This window comes from Arachis hypogaea, chromosome 15 (genome assembly GCF_003086295.3).
Source record: "Arachis hypogaea cultivar Tifrunner chromosome 15, arahy.Tifrunner.gnm2.J5K5, whole genome shotgun sequence".
Lineage (NCBI taxonomy): Eukaryota > Viridiplantae > Streptophyta > Magnoliopsida > Fabales > Fabaceae > Arachis > Arachis hypogaea.
Window position 1 is genome coordinate 97,876,194 of NC_092050.1, and position 12,509 is coordinate 97,888,702.

Consider the following 12,509-nt stretch of genomic DNA (forward strand, 5'->3'; position numbering starts at 1 on the left):
ATGAATTTTGCCTAAAAGCTACTAAAAATAAACTAAAAACTAACTAAAACACACTAAAAACTATATGAAATTAACCCCAAAAAGCGTATAAAATATCCGCTCATCAGAGAGAGAAAGAGTAGAGGAACAAGAAATTGTAAAGAAAAAGTAAATCAAAGCATGAATTAAACCTAGATCTAAGAAATTCTAATCCTAATTCTAGAGAGAAGAGGGAGCTTCTCTCTCTAGAAACTAAACTACATGATGCAAAAACTTCAAACAATTGCTCCCCTTTGTATGCTTTTCTACTCATTTCTTCCATCCAGTACTTGCCTTATAAACCTGAAATCACTCAACACACACACATCAAGGCATCGAATGGAATTAAAGTGAATCAAAATTACCAATTTAAGGCCTAAAAAGTATGTTTTTATACTTAAGCAAAATTCAAGGGAGAATTACAAAACCATGCTATTTCATTGAATAAATGTGGGAAAAAGGTGATAAAATCTCCCAAATTAAGCACAAGATAAACCACAAAATTGGGGTTTATCACTTGTCCGTTGGTCTGTGGGTGATAAGCAGTGGCAACCTTATGCAATACCCCATAGTGCTTGAGCACTGCCTCTACTTTCCTGTTACAAAAGTGGGATCCTGGGTCGCTCACGATTGCTCGTGGCGACCCATAACGGCATACAATATAATTTCTAATAAAAGAAATGATGGTATTGGCATCGTCAAGGTGGGTAGGTATTGCTTCTACCCACTTTGACACGTAGCCAACCGCTAACAGAATATATAGATACTCACTTGAGTTAGGAAATGGTCCCAAAAAGTCAATGCCCCATACATCAAATATCTCACAGAACAACATAGGTTGCTGAGGCATTTCATCCCTTTGGGACGTGTTTCCCGACTTCTGACACTGATGGCAAGACACACAAAATCGGTTAGCATCCTTGAATAAGGTTGGCCACCAGAATCCACAATTCAACACCTTTTTAGCTATCCTTTGTGGGCCAAAGTGGCCACCACATTCAGACAAATGGCAAGCTTCAAGAATGGGTTGGATTTCAGATTTTTGGACACATCTTCGAATTACTTGGTCCACTCCCCTCTTCCACAAGTGAGGTTCATCCCAAATGTAGTATTTGGAATCACTCCTTAACTTGTCTCTTTGGTGTTTAGAAAAGTTAGGAGGGAAGAGCTTTGCAACCAAGTAGTTCGCCATTGGGGCAAACCAAGGAAGCTATCCGACACAGCATGCAAACTATCCAATGGGAATGAGTCATCGATCAGAAATGGGTCAAATTTTAAATTCTCAAGGCGGCTTAAATGATCCGCAACTATGTTTTGAGACCCACTCCGGTCCCTAATCTCAATATCGAATTCTTGCAAAAGCAAGATCCAACGTATGAGTCTAGGTTTTGACTCATTCTTTGTCAATAAGTACTTTAAAACTGCATGATCCGTGTATACGACTATCTTGGACCCTAGCAAATAAGATCTGAATTTATCTAAAGCATGAACAATAGCTAAGAGTTCCTTTTCTGTAGTGGTATAGTTCGATTGTGCTGCATCCAATGTTTTAGAAGAGTAAGCAATGACATAAGGGAGTTTACCATCGCGCTGTGCAAGCATGGCACCTACAACATGGTTTGAGGCATCGCACATTATCTCGAATGGTAGCGTCCAGTTGGGGCCTCGCACAATCGGTGCTGTGGTAAGAACTCTCCTTAGCTCTTCAAACGCTTTCACACATGCACTGTCAAACTCAAAGTCCACATCTTTTTTGAGTAGGCGCGACAATGGAAAAGCAATCTTTCTGAAATCTTTAATAAAGCGCCTATAGAATCCTGCATGCCCCAAAAACGAGTGGACCTCCCTCACAGATGAGGGGTGAGGTAAAGTGGTGATAACATCGACCTTGGTCGGATCTACAGAAATGCCTTCGTGAGATACTACATGTCCTAACACTATACCTTGTCTTACCATAAAGTGCATTTTTCAAAATTCAAGACAAGGTTAGTGTCAACACATCTAGCTAAGACTTTGGCCAAGTTCTCTAAGCAACAATCAAATGAAGTTCCATAAAAACTGAAGTCATCCATAAAGACTTCCAGACAATCCTCCATTAGATCGGAAAAGGCACTGGTCATACACCGCTGAAAAGTAGCAGGTACATTACATAGTCCAAATGGCATTCTTTTGTAGGCAAAGGTGCCAAAAGGGCAAGTGAATGTGGTCTTTTCCTGATCTTCAGGAGCAATGTGAATCTGGAAGTAACCAGTGAATCCATCAAGAAAGCAATAATGGGATTTACCTGCCAAACGGTCCAACATCTGATCGATGAAGGGCAAAGGGTAGTGGTCCTTTCTTGTAGCGGCGTTCAATCTTCTATAATCGATGCACACTCGCCATGCATTTTGTACTCTCTTGGTGACCACTACACCATCATCCTTTTTAACTGCAGTGATGCCTGATTTCTTGGGAACAATGAAAACCCACTATTTTATGGTTTATATTGTGCTAAATTGAGTGATTTTTCATCCATTATTCTCACGCTTATTCATAGAAATCGCATCTTTTACATTTTCCTTCCCGATTTTGTGCTATGATTGCAAACATGCTCTTTTGACCTTAATTTTATTAATATTAATTCTCCCTTTATACCATTCGATGCCTTGATATGTGTATTAAGTGTTTTCAGAGATTACAGGGCAGGAATGGCTTGGAGGATGGAAAGGAAGCATGCAAAAGTGGAAGGAATACAAGAAGTTGAAGGAACTGCAAAGCTGTCAACCTGACCCTCTCGCACTAAAACGGTCATAACTTGAGCAATAGAGATCCAAATGAGGCGGTTCCAGTTGCGTTGGAAAGCAAACGTCCGAAGCTTCGATTTGATATATAATTTGCCATAGTGGCCATATAGATAGGCGACGCGAACGCGTACGTCATGCGGATGCGTCGCAGTGACGAAAATCAGCGTGGCAGATTTCGCCCCCAGCGATTTCTGGGCTGTTTTCAACCCAGTTTTCCGCCCAGAAAACACAGATTAGAAGCTATAAAGTAAGGGAATCTATTCATTCATAATAATCAGCTCATAATTCATAATTTTTAGTTTTAGATGTAGTTTTTAGAGAGAGAGGTTCTCTCCTCTCTCTTAGGATTTGGATTAGGGTTATGATTTCTCTTAATTTTAGGATTACTTCTCTTCAAATCACAGGTTCAATGTTCCTTTAATTTATTTTCTACTTTTATTTATTCTATTACTTTAATTGTTATTTATCTTTTCAATTTGTCTTATGAACTCTTCATGTTAAGATTTGAATATTCTATTTAATGCAATTTGAGGTATTTTAGATTTATGATTACTTTCCTTTATTTATCTAAATAATTTAGTTTTTTTTCCTTCTGGCTTTGGTTGATTAATTGGTAACTCTTGAGTTGTCAAACTCATCGTGATTGATAATTGTTATCTTTGCTGATTGATTTAAATTCCTATAACTCTAGTCTTTCATTAGGAGTTGACTAGGACTTTAGGTGTTAAATTGATTTATCCACTTGACTTACCTTCATAGTTAGAGGTTGACTTAGTGGGGAGAAAAATATAATTCTCATCACCATTGATCAGGATAACTAGGATAGGACTTCTAATTTTCATATCGTGCCAAGAGTTTTATTAGCTATTGATTTATTAATTCCTGCAATCTATTTTTCTCATTCAAACCTTTTTCAAAAACCCAAAAATATACCCTTCTCCATAACCAATAATAAATCATACCTCCCTGCAATTCCTTGAGAAGACGACCCGAGGTTTGAATACTTCGGTTATTAATTTTAAAGGGGTTTGTTACTTGTGACAACCAAAACGTCTGTAAGAAAGGAATTCTTGTCGGTCTAGAAGCTATACTTACAACGCGAATTTATTGTGAAATTTCTAGATCGCGCGAGAGTTTCGTTCTTCAAAATGGCGCGTTGCCAAGGAATTGCAAACGTGTGCCTTATTATTGGTTATTGTAAATATTTGCTTTTTGATTTGTTTTTATTTTTGTTTTTATTTTTGCTTTTTCGTAAATTAAGAGGTTATTGGTTTTTATTTAGTTATATAAAAAAAAATTTCAGATTTTTATTTTAAATTTTTTTATCTTATCTTATCTTAGTTTTAAATTTCAAAATTCAAATATTTTTTCAAGAATCATATCTTTTTCAAAATCTTATCTTATCTTATTTCAAATTTCAAAATTTAAATTTTAAATTTTAAAAATCAAACCTTTTCAAAATTTAAATCTTTTTCAAATCTTTATCTTATATTGTTGACTTTTTCAAAATTCAAAATTCAAAATTTAAATTTCAATAACCTTTTAATTTAAATTTGTTTTTATTTTCGTTTTTAATTTTTATTTGCTATTATGAGTTCTCACCCCCATCGCTTTAAGTTTGGTTCCAATGTTGTTGTAAGGAATGGAAACTATAATGAAAATAGGCATCAAGGTTGGAAGAATCAAAGATGGGAGGAGCCACAAGGATTTGATCAACCCTCTTGGCAACAACCCCCTCCAATGCACTATAACCAACAACCATTCTGTGATGCATACCAAAATGATGACTATGGTGGACCCCCTTGTAGTTACCAACAAGCCCTGCCATATGCTTATGAACCATCTCTTCAACACAACTTTGAACCACCATACTCACAAGCCCCTTACCACCAAACACCACCATATGACCCTAACCTGTATCCACCACACCAACCACCATATGAACCACACCCAGAACCACCACGTCAATATTCACCATCTCCATATCCTTATCAAGAAGAACCACCTTCCTATTATGAACCCTATCTCCAAAATAATGAACCCTCATATCCACCCCAATCTCCAATGGATGACATCCTTCGTGGTCTTTTTCAAGGGCAAGCGAAGATGAAAAGGAATGTACTGGAATTAGTGACTGCCTTAACCAAGGTAGTAAATCAATTAGCTTTCCAACATCTGAACACTCAAGGAATCCCCACGGTTTCATGTGGAGAATCTACTGAAGAATGTACCATGAAGGAGACACTAGAAACTCCGGCGGACAGTGAGCAGTACGACTTTGTACTGGAACAATTGGAGGAAGCCGTGATCATTGAAGAGGAAGAAGTAGTTGAAGACTTAGGAGATGCTGAACCTCCATGGGAAAGTCAAGTTATAAAGCCTCCTTCAAAGACATTTGAAATTGATGTTGAGGAGGGTGTACAACCTCCAAGGCATGTCATGGTTGAAGACTTTGAAGAGGTTGATCAAGAGATGGATTCAATCATTGATGAATTCTTATCTACAATTGAATCCTCTCCCATTGGACTTGACATGGAGATTAAAGAAGAAGAAGCACAACCTCCCATGCCCTTGGTAAGCAATGAAGAAGAGACTAAATTGGAAGAAATCTACCAAGAGGAAGAGGTTGAAATTGAAGAAGCTTGCAAAGAGGTGGAACTTTTCAAAGAAGAGCCCAAGGGAATGGAGCTGGAAATCACCTTGCCAAGGTTGCTGGAGACCTCTTCCCCAAAGCCATCACCATCCATCCCTTCATTCAAGTGGGTAAATCTCTCATATCTAAGCTTAATTATCTCACTTGAATATGCTTTGCTTTAAATAGATGGTCAGCTTAGAGCTCTTTGTGGCTTTAGGAGTAAGAGGGAGATGGTTAGTGGTAGGAGTCATCATGCAAGATTCAATATGGTGGAAAGCTCAAAGTTTAAATGCAAAGGTTGGTGTAAAGCTCAACTGAATGGGTCTAGGAAGTTGTTTGGCCGCTTTAGTCAGAATTTAGATTGCCTGCCACCCGGTTAGAACACTAATGATCAACAAGAAGATGGGTGCAAAAGCAAGGTTTGTGACCCCGGAATTCAGTCTAGAAATCAACACTCTTGGGGCCTTGTCACTTGATTTAACCTGCTTGAAGGATTTCTGCGCCTAGTTTGGGACCCTGGAGGCCATTGGAATCACAAACATTGGTGGAAATTCCTGGATGAGTTCAAGCACAAGCCACCATAACAAAGGACTCTCCAAATATCCAACTTAAGGACAGTAACTAAAAGTGCTAGGTGGGAGACAACCCACCATGGTATGATCTTAAATTTTTATTCTTAGTTTTATTTTATTTTATTTTATTTTTATTAGTGGTCATTCATAAATTTTGCATAAGCATCTGCATTCTGCATTCTGCATTTTTTACATTTAAAAAAAAAAATACGCACGCGATGCGTAAGCGTCGTTGACGCGTCCGCGTCATAGGTGCATTAGGAAGAAAAGAAAAGTGAACAGAGAGTCACGCGAAAGCGTGGCTGGAGGCGTGCCTTAGGCACAAATATGATCACGTGACCGCATCGCTGACGCGTTCACGTCTTTTGCAAAAATAGCCTCCCACGCGTCCACGTCACCCACGCGAACGCATGGCTCTGTAAAATCGATGTAAAGGGGTGTATGGCAGTATGTTGGGCTGGAATGGGGCTAGACTCGTGCTGGAAGCCCAAACCCTCCCATGCGAACGCGTTCCCCACGCGGCATCATCATTTTCCAAAAATGGCCATCCACGCAATCGCGTCAAACACGCAACTGTTTCACCTAAAAATTTGGAAAAAAGAGTTTTGAACAGAGAGTTGCGCGAACGCGAGGCTGCACTCGTGCCAATCGTACAAATCAGGCCACGCGATCGCGTGACCCATGCGTCTGCGTCACTTGACCTTATCGCACACCACGCGACCGCGTCACTCACGTGTCCGCGTCACTCACGCGTCCGCGTCACCTGCGTCGCACAACTTATCCAAATCAGCGCCAATTATCTTATCTTTTCTTTTCTAATTCTAATTTCTTCTATCTTTCCTTCTTTCTTGTTTCTTTCTTAATTTATCTCTTTCACTTCTCATTCTTTTTCACCTTCATTCTATTTTACTTAATTTGTATACTTTCATTCACTGCATTTTAATTTGTGCATATTTTTATTTTCTTTTCTAATTTTATTATTTTTCCGTTGGTGTTAAATTTTTTTATTTAACTGTTGCATCTTCTCTTGTATTATTTTAGGTGATTAGTGACTTGTTTTATTCTGATTGGGTAATATTATTTAAATCAATTCCAATCTTTTATACCTGTGCTCCTTTTTGCATTGATATGAACTTATACTGTGTTTCATTACCCACATTCCTCCCTTTTATTGCAAATTTTTCACCACTGGTATGCCATGTGCTTCTATTGTTTTCTCACTTGCATGTTGTAGCTACCATGTAATTAAGACCCCCATTATTTGGCATTAACCCACCCAGAATTTATTTATTTTCTTATCTTTATTTCTGGGTTACTTTTTCTTCTTTTTCCTCTTCTTTCAGGCTGGCCACCAAAGAAGGGAAAAGGAAAACTTCTAAAATGGGAGACAGACAAGTCCATCTGCACAATCTCTAGAGAAAAGCATCAGTTGTAGCAGCCCGTCCACCTGCACATCTTTGCATGCACCGAGGACGGTGCAATCTTTAAGTGTGGGGAGGTCGATACCGATCTCCATGGGTTAGTTATTTTCTTCTCAACACCAATGTCTTATTTTCTTTATTTGTTCATTGTTGCATCTGCATATTTGATTGCATGTTCGTATAATTTTGTGCATTTAGTTACTACTTGGTTAAAGTAAGAAATTTCTTTTTGGGCATTTTGGCCAGTTTCACTGACCTTTTCTTTACTGTTTTTAGGGTAGTTTCATGCATTTTCTTAGGAAATAAGCTAGTTTTGGGTAGATATTCACTTACACCTGTATTCAAGCATACATTGTGCATTTTACATGATTTCATGAGGATTTTGTATGAATTTAGTGACAAATTGTATGCTGCATTACCCATGACTTGGACTAGAACTTTGATGCACTCTATTGCTTGATTTCAGGACCAAAGGAAGCAAGGAATCGGAGGTAACTTGCAAAGTTAATGAGAAAAGTGACTGCCAATAAGGCTCTCGAAGCCATCATTACCCACGTTAAGAGTCACGTTAACTAAGTTAACGTGAACTCTAATGTGAAGAAGGGAATTTGAGCCAACGTTAGTGACACTTAACATTATCACTAACGTTGGCCAATGCTCATAAGTGGCCACGTTAGAGTCCATGTTAACTTAGTTAATTTGGCCTCTAACGTCAAAAGGGGGAAAGGAGGCAAACGTTAGTGACATTCAACATTGTCACTAACGTTGGCCTAAGTGCACAATGCCACGTTAACTCTCACGTTAACTAGATTAACGTGGGAGCTAACGTGAAGAGGAAAGGGTGGTCGACAACGTTAGTGACACCCAACATTGTCACTAACGTTGGAAGCAACCACACAACCCCAAGGAGCCACGTTAACTTCCAAGTTAACTTAGTTAACGTGGAGGCTAACGTGAAAGAAGAAGGTGATGGCCATCGTTAGTGACACTCAACATTGTCACTAACGTTGGAAGGAACCACACAAGCCATTATGAGCCACGTTAACTCCCACGTTAACTTAGTTAATGTGGAAGCTAACGTGGATGAGTAAATAATGAGCCAACGTTAGTGACACTCAACATTGTCACTAACGTTGGGGATGGCTAAGCATGGCCACGTTAAAGAGCCACGTTAACCTCGTTAACGTGGACTCTAATGTGAGACATGGGGGCACATTGGAACGTTAGTGACAATGTTGAGTGTCACTAACGTTCTCGAAGGATGGCAGACCCACGTTAAAGAGCCACATTAACTAAGTTAAGGTGGGCTCTAACGTAGGAGCAAAGGGGGCTTTTCAACGTTATTGGGAAAGTTGAGTCCCAATAACGTGTGCGAAGGACCTCGAGGCAACGTTAGTGGCAACGTTTGTGCCACTAACGTTGAAGTTAACGTGGCTTTTACTTAGGAAACGTTAGTGAGAAAGTTGATTGTCACTAACGTTCTCGAACTCATATTTTCATTAAACGTTAACACCCCTAACGTCCTGAGCAAAAGTCTCTGCCCACTTCACACTTTCTCTCTGCAAGTAAAGCCAAGCCCAAATGAAGAAGAGAACTGCTTCAAACACAAGATCCAAAGGCCCAAGACTTGAAGAACCAACTAGAAGATGAGAAGAGTAGTATATATAGGAGTAGCTTTGAATTATTTAGGGGAGTTCGGGGAGTTGGAAAATAGCATATAACTACTTCCTGTATTTTACTTTCTTTGCTCTTCTAGTTTTCATCATGTATTCTCCATCTTTGTTTTCATTTTCCAGAGCTATGAACAACTAAACCCCTTTCATTAGGTTAGGGAGCTCTGTTGTAATTTGATGGATCAATACTAGTTTTCATTATTCTTCTTTTATCTTTGCTCTTGATTTTACTTGAAAGCTTTCGATCTTCATCCAATTGGGTAGTTGTTTTAGAAAAGAAACTATTCATACTTGGATCTCTTCTGAACCTTGGAAGAGGAATGAAGAGATCAAGCTAGAAATGCTTTCTCATGCTGGACCAAATTGGGTTTGGATGGATATGTGACTATAATCCTCTCAATGCTTGATTTGGGAAATGCATGTGGTATAATCAGTGACCATACTTTATCTCTTCTCATGAGCAATTGACCAAGGAATTGGCTATTGATCAAGATTTGAGAGATTGAACTACAAGAAATTGTAATTCAATCACTTAAGATTGCCAAGGAGATCAATAAGTGCATTGATTGAGGAAGAGATGTAAATGAGATTGATCCGGAGAATGCAACATCTCCTAAGCCCAATGAACTCCCCATTTCTGATCTTATCCATTCTCTTTAATTTCTGTCATTTACATTTATGAGCAATTCCCCCATTTCCATTTAAGATTCTGCAATTTACTTTCTGCCATTTACTTTTCCGCCATTTAATTTTCTGCAATTCTCAACTTAATTCCTGATTAGCTCAACTAGAATATTCCTCTAATTAAATTTGCTTGATCAATCAATCCTTGTGGGATTCGACCTCACTCTATTGTGAGTTTTTACTTGACGACAAATTCGGTACACTTGCCGAAGGAAATTTGTTATGAGACAAGTTTTCCGTGCATCAAGTTTATGGCGCCGTTGCTGGGGATTGATTGTGCATCAACAATGATTAGATTGGAGGATAACTAGATTGAGCATTTTATTTTTGTTTGATTTAAATTTCTGTTTGAGTTATTTACTTCCTGTTTTAGTTAATTTCTTCCTTTCCCCCCACTTTTTCTTTGTTATTTACTATTCATCTCACTAACCCACTAACTGTTTGATATATTGCATCACTGACACTAACAGTAATTCTGACAGATATACTTTCTGCACCTATTCTCTTTGCTTGTACTTGTTGGTTGTATGACAGGGAGAAGAAGCAGGGCTTCAACTTCCTTTGATTTTGAACCTGAGAGAACCTTCCTTAGACTACGGAGGGAGGCAAGAGACAAACGTGTAGTTGGTGCTGAAGAAGAGGAGGAACACTTTGAGGAATACTTTGAACCAAACATGGAAGAAAACATGGAAAACCATCATGAAGAAGAGGCTCACAACCATGGTGGAAGAGGTCGAGCAAATCATACTGGGGAGGATAGAAGAGTTTTAGGCTCTTATATCAATCCAAACCCAGAAAACTATGGAAGTAGCATTCAAAAGCCAACCATCCATGCCAACAATTTTGAACTGAAGCCACAGCTCATCACCCTTGTGCAGAACAACTGTTCGTTCGGAGGAAGTGTCCAAGAGGACTCAAATCAACATTTAACCACCTTCCTGAGAATATGTGACACAGTGAAGTCTAGTGGTGTTCATCCTGACGCCTATAGACTGCTCTTATTTCCATTTTCACTCAGGGATAAGGCAGCCAAGTGGCTGGAATCTTTCCCAAGGGAAAGCTTGACAACTTGGAAAGACGTGGTGAACAAATTCTTAGCAAGATTTTACCCTCCTCAACGAATCAATAGGCTGAGAGCTGAGGTCTAAACTTTCAGACAACAAGATAGTGAGACTCTATATGAAGCATGGAAGAGGTTTAAAGACCTAACAAGGAGGTGCCCACCAGATATGTTCAATGAATGGGTGCAGCTGCACATTTTCTATGAAAGGCTCTCTTATGAGTCAAAGAAGGCCGTAGACCATTCATCCGGAGGATCTTTGAACAAGAAGAAGACTATTGAGGAAGCCATAGATGTCATTGAAACAGTAGCAGAGAACGACTACTTCTATGCTTTCGAAAGAGGGAACACAAGAGGAGTAATAGAGCTAAACAATGTAGATGCTCTGCTGGCCCAAAACAAGCTCATTACCCAGCAACTGGCTGACCTCACCAAGAAGATGGAGAGGAACCAAGTAGAAGCAATCTCCACTTCGTCAACAACCCAAGAAGGAGTGACTGAGGAAGCAGAGGGTAGTCAGGAGCAAGCCAACTACATTGGGAATTCACCTAGGCAGAACCATGATCCATACTCCAAGACTTACAACCCTGGATGGAGGAATCACCCAAACTTTGGGTGGGAAAATCAACAAGACCAAAGCCTTGATCAAAGACGCCCAAATCCAAACAATGCAGCCCACCAACACTTCACATCTAGACCATATCAACATCCCAAAAACAACACCTCTCCACATTCATATCAAAGCCAGAATAACCCTCCTCAACCTGACCTATCATCATTTGATGAAAGAATCTCAAGGATTGAAAATCTACTTGAAGGCATATGCAAGGATATCCAAGACAACAAGGTGTTCAAGGAGGAAGTGCGAGCCAGTTTCAAGAACCAGGGAGACACAATCAAGAGGTTGGAATCTCAAGTAGGATATCTCTCTGAGCAAATTCCCAAAGCCACAGATGGATTCCCAAGTGACACAGAGAAGAATCCTAGAGGTGAAACAAAGAAAGTAAGATGGAAATATTGCAAGATGGTCACTAAAAGTGATAAGGAGATTGAGGACAAGCCAATCAAGCTGTCAGAACAACCTGAAGATACCTCAACAGAGGAGGAGGGAAAAGAATACCAAGAACCAGAAATATCAAAATAGGAGCTGCTGAGACTCTATGCACCTTTTCCCTAGCTGCTCAATGGTGCTGTGGAGAAGAGAATATACTCAAGATTTCTGGACTTGTGTTGCATCTCTGCATGTGAACATACCATTCATTAAGATTATCTAACAAATGCTTGCATTCATCAAGTACATGAAGGAGCTGCTTCCTAGGTAAAGCTCACTCAAGGGAAGCCAAACTATAGTGATGAATAAGGAGTGCAGTGCCCTCATTCAACCGCAGTTGCCTACGAAAAGAAAAGATCCAGGGAGTTTTCATGTCCCCTGTGCCATAGGAGAAACAATGTTTGATAGAGCACTCTGCGATTTGGAAGCAAGCATCAACTTAATGCCCTTAGCCCTGGTGAAGAGACTGCAGATCAATGAGATATTGCCCACAGATGTGGTCATCAGGCTGGCTGACAAAACTCAAAAACAAGCAATAGGAGTGGTGGAAAATGTGTTGTTAAAGGTGGGGAAATACTTTCTTCCCATAGACTTTGTCATCTTGGACATGGA

At 39.5% G+C, this 12,509-nt stretch overlaps 1 non-coding gene across 1 annotated transcript; it reads right to left on the minus strand.

The window, feature by feature from the left end:
* Positions 1-10,913: 10,913 nt before the first annotated feature.
* On the minus strand, positions 10,914-11,020 carry LOC112753151 (small nucleolar RNA R71). The gene has a single exon (XR_003177548.1). It is a non-coding gene; the product is annotated as a small nucleolar RNA R71 (small nucleolar RNA).
* Positions 11,021-12,509: the final 1,489 nt, after the last annotated feature.